The following is a 19,635-nucleotide window of genomic DNA, read 5'->3' as shown; positions in this document are numbered from 1 at the left end:
GTGGTTTCATGTCATGTCTATTTTGGCTTTTACTGTATAAAATGATCCTGAAAGTGAACTTATGGAAAATAAAGGGTCATTAAACTAATATCGAAGACTCTAAATAAAAAGGTCTACTATTGCTTTAGAAAAGTGAGATTTATATATTGATGCATTTAAAATATGTGGTCTATTTTCAGCATAAACTTAGAAGAAATTGTAGAACCTACTGAGAAGCCAAAACATACATTTCTGTTGCTTCCAAAAATTAACATCAATCCACTTTTATATGCTGGTTTCAGAAAACAAAGATATAAAAGATAAAATAAGTTATTTTACCTATATTAACTTTGAGACACCCTTAAATCCAATGTGTAGTTAGGACTGAATTCCTAATACTTATATATAGTAATTCTAAATGTTCCTTGGAAAATTCTGATGCCTACCAATATTTATTTAACAATGACAAAGAAGCACTTAACAATATTTTTGAAGCTTTGTGCCATTCAGAAGTTGCTTTCAATTTCCAGAAGGACATGTTATAAATGGAGTTACTTTCACAAAGCCCTTGAGTAGAGTGTTTCATTAGAACTGAATTTCAGACAGACAGTTTTATTTATCTGGAAAACTAACAGAAAGTACCTCTGAATTTAATGTAGGTCAAAAAGCACCAGCTATCTCCTAAAGGTATTTTAAATTAATTACATAAAAATAAGAGCTCAGGAAAAAGTATAGTTAAATCAGGGTAAAATTCCTTCAGTTAGAGGGTTCATATTTCAAATTATATCTTGATACCCATGATATTAGCACATCTATATAAGGTCTGTAGAAAGATTAAATTTTTATTTTAAAATTTTAATGTTACTTCTGAAAAGCAAAGAACACACTTTAGTAGTGAAAAAACCTGAAAACTAATCTTATTAATCAATCACATTGTCTCCGGTGTGCATCACTAAAAGCACTAGCATGTCACCAAACATTGAATTCAGTTACGGACACATATGTGGAAAGACAAAATACATGTTGAAATCAAACAGATGTAGAGTCACCTCTTGATGCCACCTCTCACAAAATGGGTAGTCATGAGACAGCTCATAATAAATGGTAGTCATATACGTATTAACTCCGGGCACCTGGGTGGCTCAGTCGGTTAAGCCTTGGACTCTTGATTTCAGCTCAAGTCATAATGTCATATGGTTTGGTTTCTGAGATTGAGCCCTGAGTCAGTCTCTGCACTGACAGCGTGGGTCCTGCTGGGGATTCTCCATCTCTCTCTCTCTCTCTCTTTGCCCCTCCCCTGCTTTCTCTCTCTGTCCCTCAAAATAAATAAATAAACATTTTTTAAAAATTTGCATTAGCTCTTAATATTTCATTCACTCAAAATATCCTTGTTCAGAACAAGACTCACTGGGTGTGCAGCTATAAATAGAACAAGATATAATCTCTGCCCTCATGGGGCTTTCAGTCTAGTGGATGTTTCTTATAATTTTTATCTCATGTTTTATTGATACATTCTGAAATTCCCTTGGTTTTTAGGATCATACACCCTATTTCCAAATTATATAACATTGCTGGTTACTAGTCTCAGCAGAAACCACCTGGATTTGGGGTAGCAAACTAAAGGCAGAGACCAGTTTGGCTTACAACATTTTATTTAGTTTTAGTCTGTGCTTCCCAGGACATCATAGGAGTAGATGAGGTACCACTTTCAGCTCAACTCAAAAAGATTTACAGAAAGGTCTCTCTTCTCATTCCTTGTTCTAACTCCTTGGCCTAGTTTCCACAATCCTCAATAATTATTTAAATAAAAATATTTAGAATATTTTCTTTCCTACAACCAGTTTTCATTTAGATGCCACTTTACTTGTCATCTTTGGCTGGGGTTACCTAGGTTCAAATCAGAATAATAATTTTATCAATTTGATTAAATTATAAGTTAATATGTTATTATTATTAATGTAATAACAGATTAATATTAAAGTATATAGTAATAGCTATTCAATTCTCCCTACCTGCCAGACACCAGATTAAAGAATTTATATTGTATCACTTTGTTTAGTCTTGGTAACTACTGGATGAAGTATTATTTTTATCTTTTGCAATTAAAACACTGAGGCTAAGAAATGTTAAAAAAAATTACTAAAAATCCACCAATTAGTAGGATGATTAAAACTTGAACCCAGAACATCTCTCACTGTCTTTTACTGCATTCTTATTTCCTGATTCTATCCTGGCTCTAGATTTGTCTTTCTCCCTTAACATCCACTCTTTCATCAAGGCCTGACAGCTCTCTAAGTTTTCATTTATTTTTTAATTCCATCACTTCTCTTGTGCCATCACAGTCACCATCTTCACACAGGTTTCATCAGCATATGACTTTACTTCTCTGTCTCACTTACCCATCCTTCAAATCATGGCTAATGTTAGTCATCCTATAATCCCCACTTGGTATAGGCCCCTCCCATCCACTCTGCAAGAGTCTTCATTCTTAAATGCTTTTTGATGACCCTTCCGGCTTCACTCCTGCCTATATATACTTTAGTGTATCTCCATGATGGGAATCCTTTCCTGATCTTATGATAACTGTGAAAACAATGTACAACTTAGAGCTGATGGTATTCAATTCACGAATAATCCTATGGGGGAAGAAACTACAGTGCAAGAGTCTGTATCTAGCAGGGTGAAATCAGTGCAGGTATAGAGTTAGTGGCATTTCAGATAGAACTTGATGACTAGATACACTATTAACTTGTATCTAGGCCCAGAGATGTGGCCAAATAGAGTATGTGAAAGTAATTTGACAGTCATCTTTCCCCCTAGGGAGTGTGTAATTTATTTTAGAGCAAAGTCCTTGCTCTAGTCTTCATTTTCAGATTCTTAGTATCCATTCAAATATTAAGGCTATAGTAGGCTCTCTATAAAGTTTTTTTTAATAAATCTCCAATAAAATGAAATTGATATCATGCTGAAAATTACTAGAAATGTGCACATTAGAAATTATCTCCATAAAAATCATCAAATTGTCAATGGTGAGTCAATTAGCATGGGTAATAATGATTTGTGCACTGTACCAATCTCATAAAATGGAAAAGAAAAGTTTGTATTCTACCCAAGTACAGGACTTTTCAGTCTCAAAATAATAGTCCTTTAACATGAGAATTTAAATAAACTAAAAAATTAATCTTAAAAGTTCAGAACTAAAGGCAAGGACATTTTCTCTGCCAATATATATTACAAAAGAGGTAGAATTAGAAACTCCTTTTAACAATGATATTTTAAATACAATTTACCAGAAATAGAAGTGAATGAAAAAAAATGTGGGTATCCATATACTGTTGTATAGAACATTTCAATTTTATTTCCCGCTTTCTACTTATTAGAAATTGCCCATCATTGTTAGAGATAAATGAATCATTTACATTAGTCAAAAACAGACCCTTTGCTAAAATTTTGACCAGGAATATTTTTCTAGAGAACTAAAATTAAAAATTAAGCATAGGCATATATTTCTTTTATTTAAATTTCTTAATATTAGCTGTAATTAAGGACAAAATTAATAAATAGAATTGCTTTCTGCCTTTCTACATTTTTTCAGCAAGTCTCCAAGTGTCCCTGGAACATTAAAAAGCTAAAATAGTTCCTTTATTTTCAATTTCCTTGTAGAAATACCACTTTTCTTACTACCTTAGGAGTTAGCATCTTAGGCATGCTGAGTTCTCAAAAAACTTAAGTGGTAATCACAGATACAAATGAACTATAGCTCACTCACTACTTTCTATGATTATCTCTAGTATATAAGTTAGTCAGGAGAATTGAATAGTGCAGCTTCCTTACATATTGATGCCAATCAAATACACTTAGAATACAGAATCATCTTTATAAAATTATGTTATAATAAAAAACATTATTTTGTGCACAAGTAGGCATATTAAATAGGATTTTTACAATGTTGACACATTTTAGCTTAAGACATTTGAATTTTTCCCCCCAGAATTGGCAATATTTTATTTTATTAATTAATTTATTATTGTTTCAATGTTTGTTTTTACTTTTGAGAGGGAGAGAGAGAGACAGAGTGTGAGCATGTGAGAGCAGAGAGAGAGAGGCTGACACAAACTGAAGCAGGCTTCAGGCTCTGAGCTGTCAGCACAGAGCCTGACACGGGGCTTAAACTCATGAACTGTGAGATCATGTACCTGAGCAGAAGTCAGACGGTTAACCAACAAAGCCACCCAGGCATCCCTGAGAATTGGCAATTTTAGAGATCCAATAGCCTTTATTCTTTATATCCCTGAAGGATGCAAGATGCAGGACAGTGCCTAAGAAGATGAAATACTAAGTTGTCATTATTATATGTAATAGAATATACCCATTAGAATGACCAGTTGACTCTGTTTATCCAACGTTTATACAATAGATTAATATCATGATGACCTGTACTCCCAATTTAGCTTTGAAAACTAAATGCTAAGCATAAATTATTTTTAAGTGTACAGAACTGGAAAATGACCCAAAATAATTCTTATTCTTGATGGTTGAAAATTAAGACTATTATCCTTCTCTGAAGAAATGGAGTTTAAAGGAGATATTAGGAGTCCCACAACAGGTGTCTGATTTTTTTTTCTTTTTTGGAGATATACTTTGATGTTTTTGTCAATGGATTTTGATTCTTTCAAGCATAAATATCCTTTGATTACTTTAAAATTTCTTTGTTATATTAATGGGGCCTCCCAAATGCTACTTCATCCCAAATGATACTTCACACCAAAAAAAGAGAAAATAAAAATAAAATCAATTAGAAAAATTATATCTCTATCTCTATCTATCTATCTATCTATCTATCTATCTAAATTTTCAGCAATCACATTCAGATTTACAGTGCATATTCTGGTACTGTTAAATTTGCACAATTTCCTTCTCTTGCAATAAATTTTTATCAGATACTTTGTACCCAGTTGTACTCTTGTCTGAAACCTTCCGAAGTGCTGTTGTTGCCAAGGAAACCATTTCCTTATTATCTGTGCATTCAGCACTGTCTCACTGTCTGGCTCATTTTTCTCTCTTTTTTTTTTTTTCACTCTTTCCATGACTCAACTGGAAATTTTATGTCATGTGTTAGTTAAAATAAAACACATTGCTTTCCTCCTCAGAGTACAATGCTCATTTAAAAGATGCAGAATGCATAATAAAATATTATTTTTTGTGTGAAAAAAAGAAGGAAACCAAAAAAAGACACTTTTTCATGCTTTTTTTTTTCATGCTGAACGGTGTATGATGTCTTTGTTTTGATCTCCCAGCTATATATGAGTGCTATGAAAGTCTGAAACAAGTGCTCTTTGAGTAATTTTTAGCCCTGACTCTCTGCATATAGTGTAAGAAGGAAGACACAATAGTGTAGGAAAGGTGACAGAAACATGAAAGAGAACTTGGAAATGGTAAACTGGTTTAAGGTCAAATGTTTTATGAATACTTGTTGCCTGTTTACTCTCTGACACCTTTCTCCACTCCCTAATTCTTAATTTGTATGCATATAATAAAATGTCTTTAATTGTTAATTAGAAAAAATGCATAGAGCTAAAAGAAAATTCCACAGTAACAGTGGGGAGTTTTAACAAATGGCTTTCAGAACAATGAAAAAGAAAAAGAAGACAAAATAATCACTGAAGCTATGGATCTTACATGCATTCAATTTGTTTGTTTTTTTTTTGTTGTTTTTGTTTTACTTAAATTTCTATCATAAATATTTATCAAATACCTGCTGTGTTCTAGGTAATATTTTCAGCTCTGTATTTAGTAATAAAATGATCAAGAACATAGACAACTACCTTGATTACATTAGGTTTCCATTCTATTGAAGAAAGATGAGACGGGATAGAAGGAACATACTTAAAGATCATAAAAGCCATTTATGAAAAGCCCACAGCTAACATCATCCTCAACGGGGAAAAACTGAGAGCTTTTTCCCTGAGATCAGGAACACGACAGGGATGCCCACTCTCACCGCGGTTGTTTAACATAGTGCTGGAAGTTCTAGCATCAGCAATCAGACAACAAAAGGAAATCAAAGGCATCAAAATTGGCAAAGATGAAGTCAAGCTTTCGCTTTTTGCAGATGACATGATATTATACATGGAAAATCCGATAGACTCCACCAAAAGTCTGCTAGAATTGATACATGAATTCAGCAAAGTCGCAGGATACAAAATCAATGTACAGAAATCAGTTGCATTCTTATACACTAACAATGAAGCAAAAGAAAGACAAATAAAGAAACTGATCCCATTCACAATTGCACCAAGAAGCATAAAATACCTAGGAATAAATCTAACCAAAGATGTAAAGGATCTGTATGCTGAAAACTATAGAAAGCTTACGAAGGAAATTGAAGAAGATTTAAAGAAATGGAAAGACATTCCCTGCTCATGGATTGGAAGAATAAATATTGTCAAAATGTCAATACTACCCAAAGCTATCTACACATTCAATGCAATCCCAATCAAAATTGCACCAGCATTCTTCTCGAAACTAGAACAAGCAATCCTAAAATTCATATGGAACCACAAAAGGCCCCGAATAGCCAAAGGAATTTTGAAGAAGAAGACCAAAGCAGGAGGCATCACAATCCCAGACTTTAGCCTCTACTACAAAGCTGTCATCATCAAGACAGCATGGTATTGGCACAAAAACAGACACATAGACCAATGGAATAGAATAGAAACCCCAGAACTAGACCCACAAACGTATGGCCAACTCATCTTTGACAAAGCAGGAAAGAACATCCAATGGAAAAAAGACAGCCTCTTTAACAAATGGTGCTGGGAGAACTGGACAGCAACATGCAGAAGGTTGAAACTAGACCACTTTCTCACACCATTCACAAAAATAAACTCAAAATGGATAAAGGACCTGAATGTGAGACAGGAAACCATCAAAACCTTAGAGGAGAAAGCAGGAAAAAACCTCTCTGACCTCAGCCGTAGCAATCTCTTACTCGACACATCCCCAAAGGCAAGGGAATTAAAAGCAAAAGTGAATTACTGGGACCTTATGAAGATAAAAAGCTTCTGCACAGCAAAGGAAACAACCAACAAAACTAAAAGGCAACCAACGGAATGGGAAAAGATATTTGCAAATGACATATCGGACAAAGGGCTAGTATCCAGAATCTATAAAGAGCTCACCAAACTCCACACCCGAAAAACAAATAACCCAGTGAAGAAATGGGCAGAAAACATGAATAGACACTTCTCTAAAGAAGACATCCGGATGGCCAACAGGCACATGAAAAGATGTTCAGCGTCGCTCCTTATCAGGGAAATACAAATCAAAACCACACTCAGGTATCACCTCACGCCAGTCAGAGTGGCCAAAATGAACAAATCAGGAGACTATAGATGCTGGCGAGGATGTGGAGAAACGGGAACCCTCTTGCACTGTTGGTGGGAATGCAAATTGGTGCAGCCGCTCTGGAAAGCAGTGTGGAGGTTCCTCAGAAAATTAAAAATAGACCTACCCTATGACCCAGCAATAGCACTGCTAGGAATTTATCCAAGGGATACAGGAGTACTGATGCATAGGGGCACTTGTTCCCCAATGTTCATAGCAGCACTCTCAACAATAGCCAAATTATGGAAAGAGCCTAAATGTCCATCAACTGATGAATGGATAAAGAAATTGTGGTTTATATACACAATGGAATACTACGTGGCAATGAGAAAAAATGAAATATGGCCTTTTGTAGCAACGTGGATGGAACTGGAGAATGTGATGCTAAGTGAAATAAGCCATACAGAGAAAGACAGATACCATATGGTTTCACTCTTATGTGGATCCTGAGAAACGTAACAGGAACCCATGGGGGAGGGGGAGGAAAAAAGAAAAAAAAAAAAAAAAAGAGGTTAGAGTGGGAGAGAGCCAAAGCATAAGAGACTGTTAAAAAACTGAGAACAAACTGAGGGTTGATGGGGGGTGGGAGGGAGGAGAGGGTGGGTGATGGGTATTGAGGAGGGCACCTTTTGGGATGAGCACTGGGTGTTTTATGGAAACCAATTTGACAATAAATTTCATATATTATAAAAAAATTAAAAAAAAAAAAACAAAAAACAATTAAAGAGGCCTTCCAGATAAGCTTTCAGAATTTGTAAAATGGCCAACTAGTTCAATGGATTATCTAAAATCTTATTAGCTTCTCCATACTTGCAGGTTTCCCATAAGGAATCTCTGCTTCTATCTTAGAAAATCCAAAATAAACTGTTTAAATCTGACTTCATTAATTTTTAAAAGCCATAAATACAATTTACAAAAGTGAAGTCTGAAAGTACATATGAAGAATATCATAATTTAAGAAAAAAAGATGTACCTAATGCAAATTTGTGCTTGTGCTTTCTGCTTGAACAATAAACTCTTATCTATTGTTCCCTAACAATCTTATATATAAACAAAAACTTAAAGTTCTAAAAATATGTTATTTAGCCAACAAATATATATTGAATAATCTATTACATTAATCTAGGATGATTTACAATAAAAAGTTAAATAGGTTTTCTGAGTGCATCCCCAAATCAAGCATGTGGGTCCTAGAAATGTCTAGCATTTTACTGCTTTTACTTCCTATTATTGTGGTAATCAAACATTTTTGTGTAAAAATCATTTATTTTCCAAACTGCAAGGAATTTTCAACCCTGAGAAAAAGTACAGCTGTAATTACATTTGCTCCAAAAAAGGTAAACATTAAAAAGGAAAAATTCAAAAAAAAAAAAAAAAAAAAAAGAAAGATGAGAGATAAATAAACAATTTACCAAATAAGATAATTTCAGATGATAAATGCTATGAAGAAATTAAGATCAAGTGACATGACAGTAAACAAGTATGTGGTGGTGGGCTACTGAATATATAAAATTCAGGAAATAATTCTCTGAGGAGATAACATTTAAGCAGAGATGTTATGAATGTGGAAAATGAGCTAGACATCTTTAAGACAGAATACACTAAATATACATGAGTAGGTATTTGAAAGCTTACATGAACACATTTTATGAATATGATCATGATATATTGGAGATATTACTCTAATGCAGCTGTCACACCATCTTACCTATGACCTCTTCCCTGCCAATCTCCCACAAACCTAGGACGAACCACTATTTCCTTATTGTTTTGTTTGCTAGGACAGAAGTGGATGCACACATACTCAGTAGACACTGACGTGCAGTTGTTATTCTCATCTTCCTCACATATGCTATAGAGATATTTTATGTCTCCAGAGCTATAAAGACTTATGCTTTTGAGGGGAAATTTACTACTAGCTTCTGCTTCGGTGTGATTAGGCTAAGCATAGCTGTATGCAACATGGAAAGTTGGATGGCTAACCACGTCCCTTCTGAATCAATATGTCTTCCCTGTTTTTAGTTCTCTTATTCTTCACTGCTAAATAAGCCTGTAAACCTTCGTTGCTTCTAGTTGTAGCTTCTCTTTAGTTATTCCTGTATTATTTGGTGTTGATAAAGTTTATAGGTAAGTTATAGAAAGTTATAGAGAAGTTATAGGAATTCCTGACCTGTGCCTCTCCCTCCATTTTTTGAAATGTATATAAGATGAAGTTTCTACCTGAGATGAAGTCAACGAATACTTAAGGAACTCAATGTTTTGGGAAAGAAATATTCAGGTCATACCAAGGGTCAAGTCAAAACATCAATATTTTTTAAAAGTGGCTGTCTTTTTAAAGTGGCCACTTCTTAAAAGTGGCTTTTGATAGTGATGAGGTTTTGGAGTGGTGGGTATTCAGAGCCAATGGCCAAGAAAGAACTCTTGAGACATGTTTGGCGCAAAAAGGTGATTTTATTTTATTTTATTTTTTTTTTTAATTTTTTTTTTTCAACGTTTATTTATTTTTGGGACAGAGAGAGACAGAGCATGAACGGGGGAGGGGCAGAGAGAGAGGGAGACACAGAATCGGAAACAGGCTCCAGGCTCTGAGCCATCAGCCCAGAGCCTGACGCGGGGCTCAAACTCGCGGACCGCGAGATCGTGACCTGGCTGAAGTCGGACACTTAACCGACTGCGCCACCCAGGCGCCCCAAAAAAAGGTGATTTTATTAAAGCATGGGGACAGGACCTGTGGCAGAAAGAGCTGCCCTGGGACCATGAGGAGAGACTGGTTATATACTTGGGAGTTGGGGGAGGTAAAGTTAAGGGCAAGTTTCCATAGGGATTTTCATATGCTAAAGAAGATTCACAGGATACTAAAGGCCTAGCTATTGTCCAAGCTAAGGTTGTTTTTCCCTCTAGCAAAGCATTAACATTAAGACAGTAGGGAGTTCCTGGAGAAATGTTTCAGTCTGCCTGCCTCAAGTTATTTCTCAACGTGTTATCTGCCATTTCCTTCTGCCTTTATTTCCCACCTTGAATCTGTTTTCTTTTTTTGTTTTTTATAGGTGTTCTCTACATTTTTATGAGAAATGAACAGCACTTTCATTATAGAAAAAAAAGAGAAAATGTTAAAATTTGAAATGAAGAAGTTATCCATGGAATTCTTACATTGCTAAAAGAGAGAAGGCAAGAGCAACAAGATAAAAACATAAATAAAAAAAACACCAAGAGATTGATGTAGGTGGTGGTCGTCCACAATTTCTATTTCAGATGGCTGGTTTAACTGCTTTCCTAGGTTCTTGAGGTGAACACTTTCTGATGTAAAGGGAATGAATCCACGGTATGACTCAGACCCTGTTGTCTTCTTGCTCTCTGCTCTGTTTTCCCTCAATAGCACTTGGTTGAGAAGACTGACCTTTCAAAAGTTTTATCAGCGAAACTACACACTTTGATTCTTTGGCATAGTGAACTGAACAACAGCTGTCCCTCAAGTTTAGCATAGGTTCTTTTGTAGCAGGATTCTCACACAGACATATGGGACACTGAGGCTCTTCTTTCCAGGAAGCAGCTTTATTGTGCCAGCATAGGCTCAGCAGGCTAAGACCCCCCAAAAAGGTTGAGCCTGAGTGCAGTGGGGTGTAGACTTTTATGCAATTTCTATTTCTTTGTCTCCATATATGGTGACACGTATAGTCTGACTGGACATAGCCCAAGTTACAGAGTTGTTTCAGAGCTATGCATACATGTATAGGAGTTGATTGGGCCACGTTGCATGTTGCCTTCCTTTGTTCTGAGAAGGCCTCCACCACATTCCTTAGGGAGGGCCTCTATCACACTTTGATGCTTGGCAGAATTGTACATTCCAGGGTGATCAAGTGTTGTTTACTGGCCATAAAGTCTCTTTTGTCTTTTTCAACTAATTCCAGTTTCTGACCTGTTCCTGAATCCTGAAATTCCCAAAGGCTGATGTCTGAAGAGGCATATTCTTTAACTTATACACAAACATCCACGTGTGCATCCTTATTGACAAACTGTGAACTTCGGAAGGAAATAAAAAGAAGGGCAACAGAAAGAGGGGGAAGGAGAAAGTGAGGAATAGGAGTAGAAGAAAAGAGTCAGGTGGACAAAATGAAACATGGGTAAAATCAAACTGCTCTTTTGAAGTAGAATTTAGGTTATGATTTTGTGAATTTATCAAAAGGATAGTGATGAAGTTTTGGGGTGATGGTTCACGGGGTTTGGAGCTGACAGCCAAGAAAGAATTCTTGAAGACATCTTTGGTGCAAAAGATGATTTTATTAAAGCACATGGACAGGACCCATGGGCATAAAGAGCTGCGGTGACTGGTTATATACCATGTAGCTGGGGACATAAAGGCAAACAGGAAGTTGCCAAAGAGATTTTTATATGCTAAAGAAGATTCACAAGATGCTCCAGGCCTAGCTATTGTTAAGCTAAGGTTGTTTTTCCCACTAGCAAAACATTAACATTAAAACAGTAGGGAGTTCCTGGAGAAATGTTCTACTCTGTCAGCCTCAAGTATTTGTCAATGGGCTGCAGGTTTTAAAGAAATTTAATGTTATCTGCCATTTCCTTCTTGCCTTTGTTCCCCATATCACTATGGAGGGGTGATGTTGGGGTTCTAGGAAACTGAACCTATAGGTTTCTAGAGACTAGCCTTGAAAGGAACAATCCAAATGACAGCCCTACCTTAGTTTAAAGCTAGGTTCTCTTTTCTGCTTATTATGGATCTTTGATAAGAAATACAATTGCTGAGAAGTCTGTTTTGCTTGCTGTTTGCTATGAGCATTGTGAGACCTTTCCTGAATGTAACCCGCTGTGTAGTAGAATGGGTTGTAAACCTTCCTAAATGTAGTCTGATATGTAATGGAATGAGTGGTTGTACATAAACTAACCGGCGTTTCTCGCTTCTGTAAACCTGCTTGCTTAGCACATTCCTCACCTATCCCCTTCCCCTTTTTTTCTCCCACTACAAGTAACGGACAAAGCCTTCCCGCCAAAGGACAGACAAAGGACGCCCAATCAGAAAACCACAAATGTCCGTACTTTAAAATCGACTAATCAGGCCCCTCATAATTTGAAACCTCACCTATGCTGTTTGTCCCTGTCTATAAAAACCCTATACCAACTCTGATCGAGGCCTCTTAGCGTCACCGGCAACGAGTGCGCAGAGGTCCAGGTTCGAACCTGCAATAAACGCCCCTTGCCGCTTGGCTTTGACTCACGACTCTGGTGGTCTTTTGTGGGAGGTTTTGGAATGTCGGGCATTACAGCCTATTGATAAGAATTGCTTTTTTCTTATAATTTACTAAGACATTTGTACTCTGATGGAGACTCATGTCCTGCATGACTGTGATCTGTACCACTTAACTATTTGTCTCCTTTCCTTCATTCTTGGGCAGCCAGCAGTGCCTGAGGAATATCACGCTTATCCCACGTGGGGGATGGGGCTGGTGTGGTAGCCTGTACTTTGACCTTAGCCTGCCTTATGCTCCCTCATCAATGAACAAAAAGGTAATAAAGGTTTGGCCTCTGTTTAGCTTTCAAAGTTTCATTTTTGTCTCCTCTGTTAAGACAAAATATAAACAGTATGCTCCCTTTGTCATTATTGGTATCAATTCCAACCAATTTCAGATTACAATGATTTTTTTTCTTAAAGAATAAATGAATCACTTTAGATTCTTCTAAATGCCAACTCTTACTTCTTAGGTGTTACCTTCTCCCTGTAGGGATTTTGTATAAAGGGGTAAAATTGAATAAATAAAATACCAAAAATACAGACTATAAAGTGACAGAAACTTCCCATTTTGACTTTGCCAAATTAGAACTTCATTAACATTATCACCTAGAACTCTACTAGGTCGGTTACTTCTGTCTTACTGATTTTCTCTGAGTGAATAAGTTCTTGTTAGTGGAAAAACTAAACCCACTTTTAAAAAGTTTTAGAAGATATTTGGCCTATAAAAAGCACATGATGCCTTTAGACTCAGGCATTGAAAAGCTAAGGAAAAGGCAATCTGCAGAGACAAGCATAATTATAAGTAAATAAATTGTAGGGCTTAATTGTGAACACCCTTTTACTGTGCTCAAGGGAATAAAGCTATTCTCATAGTCTATTTTAGACCTAGAGAGGAACTTTGAGAAAGGCCAGACAGACCTCTGTGCTGCTGGAGCCATTTTTAACTCAAGGGGACCAGAATAGGACTTATTTCCTAGAGTTATTATATAAATTAAAGGCACAAGGTTAGCTTTTGAAGTGTTCGTTGAAGTAGGTCACCAGCAGAAAAACATGAGTACTTTAGGCATATGAATTGGCACCATTGGCCTGTTTACATTTATTGACAAAAAAAGAGGAAGAAGGAAGCAGAAGATGAAAGGAGACATGGGAGTTTGTTTATTTGTAAACTTTTCTTTTTATACTCAGATGAAGATAAATTTTCAATTCTATTTGTCAGTTATACCCCAATAAAGCTGGGGGGGGGACCCAATTGTGCTGACTTAGAATTAGACCAAAGGCTATTGCATCAGTGTGCAGATTGTGTGCTGTTAGGAATGAGGGGATGGAAGGAGAGTTGGTACCAATGGGACAATAGCAAGGACGAAGAGAGAAGAGAGTGGAAGTAGGAAGAATTATGCTTTATGGTAATCAGATTTTCGCTATATGGCCTAACACCCAAATATCATTCTCCAGCTATTCTCATTGTTGTTCTAACAAGGTTTTGAGTTTCTTTTTTTACAAAGCACTTAATGTGACACCTGACATGTAACAGACACTTAACAAATGGCAGCAAATATTGTTATCCATGTGTATTCTGGCCTCAGTGTTCAGATGCTACATCATACATGCATACCACCATTTAACCAGAATAAATGGAAACATCACTTCAGACTTATCCATACAACAGGTGCCTACTTAATAAAAGTACAGGTGATCTATCCTCCTCTGGAAATATAATAGTCTTTCCCCTCAGTTCAATCCTTTAATAATTAATTTCTACACATACATTTTCCTTTTCCCTTTCTTTCTCTCTCCCTCTCCCCACCCCCCTTCTCTTTTTGCCTTAGCTAACAGAAGAAGGACCTATATGAAAGCAGTCATTTGTAAATGCTGTTTTCAATTTATTGTTGAAAACATCACTCAGATCCTCAGATGGTTACTGCATGATGGTTGTCTTGGGTAGCAGAGCAGAAATGATTTAATTTGAAAGCAAAGGAACTGTTCCCTGAGCTATCAGTAAACAAATTAATGGAAAACATTTCCTTCCTTTACTCTGCGGCAATCTATCTACTGCTTAGGACCTTCTAACACCTTGTTCCTTTCAGGTATGTGGATTGTGGCCTCTTTCACACCTTAATCACTTGACCTTTCTACTATTTGAAACCAGAACATATTTGTCAAAACTTTATAGATGTTTTCTAATGGAATCTAGGTGGCCAGTGGGTCTGGACTTTAGAAGCTGAATGCTAGCACTTGAATAGTGATGTTAGAGAAAGTGCCCTGGGGCCAAGAAAAATTCATTTCAAAAGGAAAAATTCTGAGAGACAATTCAGAGCATATTTGTCAATATTAATTTTGACATTGAAAGTTATTTTTTGACCTATCTTTTGACAAAGCCTTGAACTTTAACAGGAAAAACAGACCTCTTTTTTTTTTTTATGTTTATTTATTTTTGGGACAGAGAGAGACAGTGTGAGAAGGGGACAGGCAGAAAGAAAGGGAGACACAGAATCCAAAGCAGGCTCCAGGCTCTGAGCTGTCAGCACAGAGCCCGACTCAAGGCTCAAACCCACAAACTGCGAAATTGTGACCTGAGCTGAAGTGGGATGCTTAACTGACTGAGTCACCCAGGTGCCCCAAAACAGACCTAACTCTTAAATGCCATTGAGAAGTTTTGCCAAATTTCCTATCAGAGAACATTATTATTCATTACATGGTTTTTCACTATCATGTGTATGTTATGAACTAAAGAAAAGGAAGGGTCATTGTGGAAACCTGGCCTAAGGAAGCAGGATCGGCTTAAGAGAGACATCTGTTAAAAATGTAATTAAACGATTGTTCTCCTATAAAGCTGGGCTGGGCTAAGCTGGTCATCTAACATGGTTGCCTGAGTTATACAGAGATTTCATGGAATCTGTGCCCAGGGCATTCTGTGTTTTACAATCATTCACATTACTATGTGTCTATTTACCCAGAGCCAAAGAGAAGCCAAGTGTTCAGACTGATATGAAGCCTTAACGATTTCCTCTGTGTGATCTTTTCTAGCCTTTGCTTTAATATATATTTTTTTCCAGTGGGTAGGAAAGAGGCAGGGACCGAGCATGTGGCTGGATGAAAACAAGGTTCACTTAGTGTCTCTGTGTAAGAAGCTTCTAGAATCTCTGATAAGTGAGGGTAGGTCAGGGCAAATCTCCTCAGTGGGGTAACTTTTGGTCAATTCTGCAGCACTCTAGTAGCATAATATTAAAACCATAGAAGGTTGACAAGCAATATCTTTTGTCTCTTAACAACTACCCAATTTCACCTCTGCTTCCACTGGTCCAATTCTCTCTGATTAGCTGTTTCAGTGGCAAATGAAATAAAAATCCATGGTATTAACCTGTCATATTAAAAAACCCTTTTTGCTCTGGCGCATACATTTGGCACAGCTGTGCATTTTGCATTTAAATATCCCTCCACCAGTGGGCTGCTTGAAACTATTGCTTTTCTATGGGAAATTAAACAGGGAGCTGCTTAATGCTCCTTGTTAGTTTTTTAATAAAAATGGAAGTGAGAAGCCAGCAGTACCGGGAGCAAATGTCTGCAGGACCCCATGGCTGTGCTAAAAGCAAAGAGGAGGAACCAAAATGCATATTACTTTAAACTGCCCCTGCACCGGTGGCTTTGCAATACCCACTCCACTGTGGACCTCTGAAATTGCCTCTCAAATGTTGTTTAGAGGTTATGTTAAATTGGGAGAATCTTCTCCTGGGATCATTAGGCAGCTTTCAATTTGGTTTTCTAATAAAATATTGAAAGTTACAATGTAGAAACAAAGCCACAGCTATTGAATTGGTGTGGCTTTTGTGAATTAGGGAATCAAGAAGAGGACAACAAGAAATAGAGGAATGGAGAAGAAGAGAGAGGGAGCAAAGAGATTGGGAGAACCAGATGCAGCTCTTTCAAGGAAGACACACACGCACGCGCGCACACACACACACACACACACAAACAAGAGAGACTGAAGCAGAGACTGAAAGGAAGAGAAAAACAGAGAGCAAAACAGAGAGAGAGAGAATGGCCAAAACTCAGCGTTGGTGTCTGACATGGCATTAAACAGAAACAATTTATCTAGGCTGAGCCCTTAGTCTCATCAAATTCATTTCTGTGGCTAAATCCTAAACTTTCAGGGAAAACAATTCTGGATTGATCTAACTGCAGTATCCTTATTTCAATGCAGACCATGTCTGGTGGAGTGTTGCAGAGATTGGTAATTGTAAACATGAAATTAGTCATTAGCAGCGGTGTCCCAAAGCAATAAAGGTTTTATTTCTTTTTCTTCCTTACCTTCATCATTTCTGTGCTAACATGCATACAATTAAATTTATTGAGATGACAAAACCTAATTATCCAATTTTAAAAATAGTGATATGAACTAACTTTAAAAAGTTTACTGTTCAACAGACATTGACAAACTTTCTGTATGAGGCCAGAGAATGGGTAAATCAGTCATGGAGTGTCAGACTCTTGGTTTCAGCTCAGGTCATGATCTCAGGGTTCATGAATTCCAGCCCCACATTGGGCTCGGCACTAACAGCACTGAGCCTACTTGGGATTCTCTGTCTCCCTCTCTCTCTGCCCCTCCCCTGCTCTTGCTCTTGCTCTGTCTCTGTCTCTGTCTCTGTCTCTCTCTCAAAAATAAACCTAAAAAAAAAGCCAGAGAATATATAGGTTTTTGTGGCTATATGGTCTCTGTCTCAACTAGTCAACCCTGCAACATAGGGTAAAAGCTCCACAGACAATTGCCAAAATGGGTGCATTTGTTTTCCAATAAAACTTTATTTACAAAAATAGGCATTAGGATGGATTTGGCACCAGGATCATGTCCCTGCTATGCAGCAACACTTTTTAAGTAATCCAGGAAACATGTACAATAAGCTTCTGGGGGAAACAAATGTCTGGTAGGGAAGCTTTTCCTTAGTTCTAACTCTTTCGCATGAGAGAACAAATGCCCTTAAATTTTCTGATATTGCAAAAACACTCATTTAGTATTCTCAGACTACTTATAGCTGCATTTGCCACTAGTGTAAATTAATCTTCATCACCTCCTCAAAAGTCAATGTCCATGCTCTCATTCTAATTGGAAGAGTGATAACTTTGGTCGTTTAGTTATCATTTTAATTTCTACCAATTTAATACTTCACTAACCTGCTTTGACTTTTTTTTTCTTTTTGTATTGTTTTTAAGCACACACTTCAGTTTTTTGGCCTGTGGTTTTAACTTATGTTTTCAGTAATGCTTTGATATAAGAAGTTCAAATAAAGTGGTTTTTTTTTTTTAAGATTTCATTTTTTTAAAGTAATCTCTACACCTTACATGGGGCTCAAACTCACAACCCTGAGATCAAGAGTTTCATGCTCACTGACTGAGCCAGCCAGGTGCTCCTCAAATAACGTTTTTTTAAAAATTCCACAAAACAGCATACATGAGATGTTCATAATTGGAGTGTGTATGATCATGGTACTTCATAATTAGGGGTTATAGTTAGAGACAATATCCCTTCACTCCTCAATCAGGAGGGAGCTCACAACTCCCAACTTCACTCCAAGGAGTGAAGGTTTGCACTCTACATCTAAAGTTCCAACTTTTAAGACTGCCACCTAAGAAATGTCCCCCCTAAAACATTTAGTTCTTAAAGCTAACAGAACTTGCATCCAGAGACCCACAGAGTATAGAAAACAAAATAAATAGATCTTAGTGGGTTCACAAAGACACTGTGGCTATCCTCCAAGGGTTCAGCCCAGAGAGAGCAAGCACAATCCTATTTCCTAGTCTTTCCCTGAAAGAGGACTATTTACATAATTTAAAAGCTGCTGCCTGAGGGCCAGGCTTCTAATTTAGCACACATCTAGGAGCTAATTGTGATCCTCCCTGGAGACCAGGGAAGCCAGCAGACATCATTTTTGCCTTCTCATTCAAGCCCACTCCAAATAACTAATATCTCCCTAGAAGGGATGTGTACACACGACCAGCACCCCAGCTTTTGTTGCTGCCACCCAAGGGACAGGCTTCTAGGTCATCTGGCTCTAACAGTCAATGGAACTTGCTTTCACAAGTCTTACAGAACTACAGCAAACAAAAAAAGACTATTCATGGACACAAGAGCATGCTCCCACCTCAAAGATGCACCCAGACCCAGCACAGAGGTTAGGAGACAAAACAAACAAACAAACAAACAAACAAACAAAAAACCATCAGCTTGCCCCCAGGTGTTATGATCCTCCACTCTTGAACAGTAATAGGTGTTAACACACCCTCAACACCGGGGGCCAGTAAGAAAAAAGATGGCTTGGATAATCACAAAGGTTTTAAATGTTTAGAATAGGCCAACATAGTCAGAAAGTAGATTGGTGGTTGCCTAGGTGTAGGGGTTGAGGTGGGCAGCATTGAAATATGACAGCTAGAGTATCAAGTTTCTTTTTGAGTTGATGAAAATGTTCTAGATTGATTGCGCTGGTGGTTGTACAACTCTGAATATATTAAAAATCCTTGAGTTATACATACACTTTAACTATGTGAATTTTATGGTAAATTGTACCTCAACAAAGCCCTTAAAAAAGAGAAATTGGAGTCATCTCTTCTAAACCCTCATTTCAGTAAGATATTTATTTTAGACTTAAACATATGAATATACACTAAATTTTATAATATTTTCTAGCATTTACTGAAGGACAACAATGTGTGACTTTTAAGTCTCTCTAAAGACAGATATTTGTTAAGAGAGAGAGGGAAAGAGACGGATGCTCTTACAACAAATTACTTCTAGGGAAAATTCCCTGCATACCTCATCACTTTAGCTACCTCTCTCTCTTGGTGTAATGCCCGATGTTCTAAAACCTCCCACAAAAGACCACCAGAGTCGTGAGTCAAAGCCAAGCGGCAAGGGTCGTTTATTGCAGGTTCGAACCTGGACCTCTGCGCACTCGTTGCCGGTGACACACAGAGGCCCCGATCAGAGTTGGTATAGGGTTTTTATAGACAGGGACAAACAGCATAGGTGAGTGAGGGTC

The 19,635-nt window shown here is 37.2% G+C and overlaps 1 long non-coding RNA gene across 3 annotated transcripts in view; it reads left to right on the top strand.

Moving 5' to 3' along the window:
• The window catches only part of LOC123598877, a 61,856-nt gene extending 51,273 nt beyond the window's left edge, over positions 1–10,583 (top strand). For all 3 annotated transcript variants that reach the window (XR_006712837.1, XR_006712839.1, XR_006712838.1), the window contains one exon: positions 10,413–10,583. This is a non-coding gene — a long non-coding RNA (uncharacterized LOC123598877). The remainder of the gene's footprint in view (positions 1–10,412) is intronic.
• The last annotated feature ends 9,052 nt before the right edge of the window (positions 10,584–19,635 follow it).

The sequence above is a fragment of the Leopardus geoffroyi genome, chromosome C1 (assembly GCF_018350155.1).
Source record: "Leopardus geoffroyi isolate Oge1 chromosome C1, O.geoffroyi_Oge1_pat1.0, whole genome shotgun sequence".
NCBI lineage: Eukaryota > Metazoa > Chordata > Mammalia > Carnivora > Felidae > Leopardus > Leopardus geoffroyi.
This window is presented reverse-complemented; position numbering and strand designations above follow the sequence as displayed.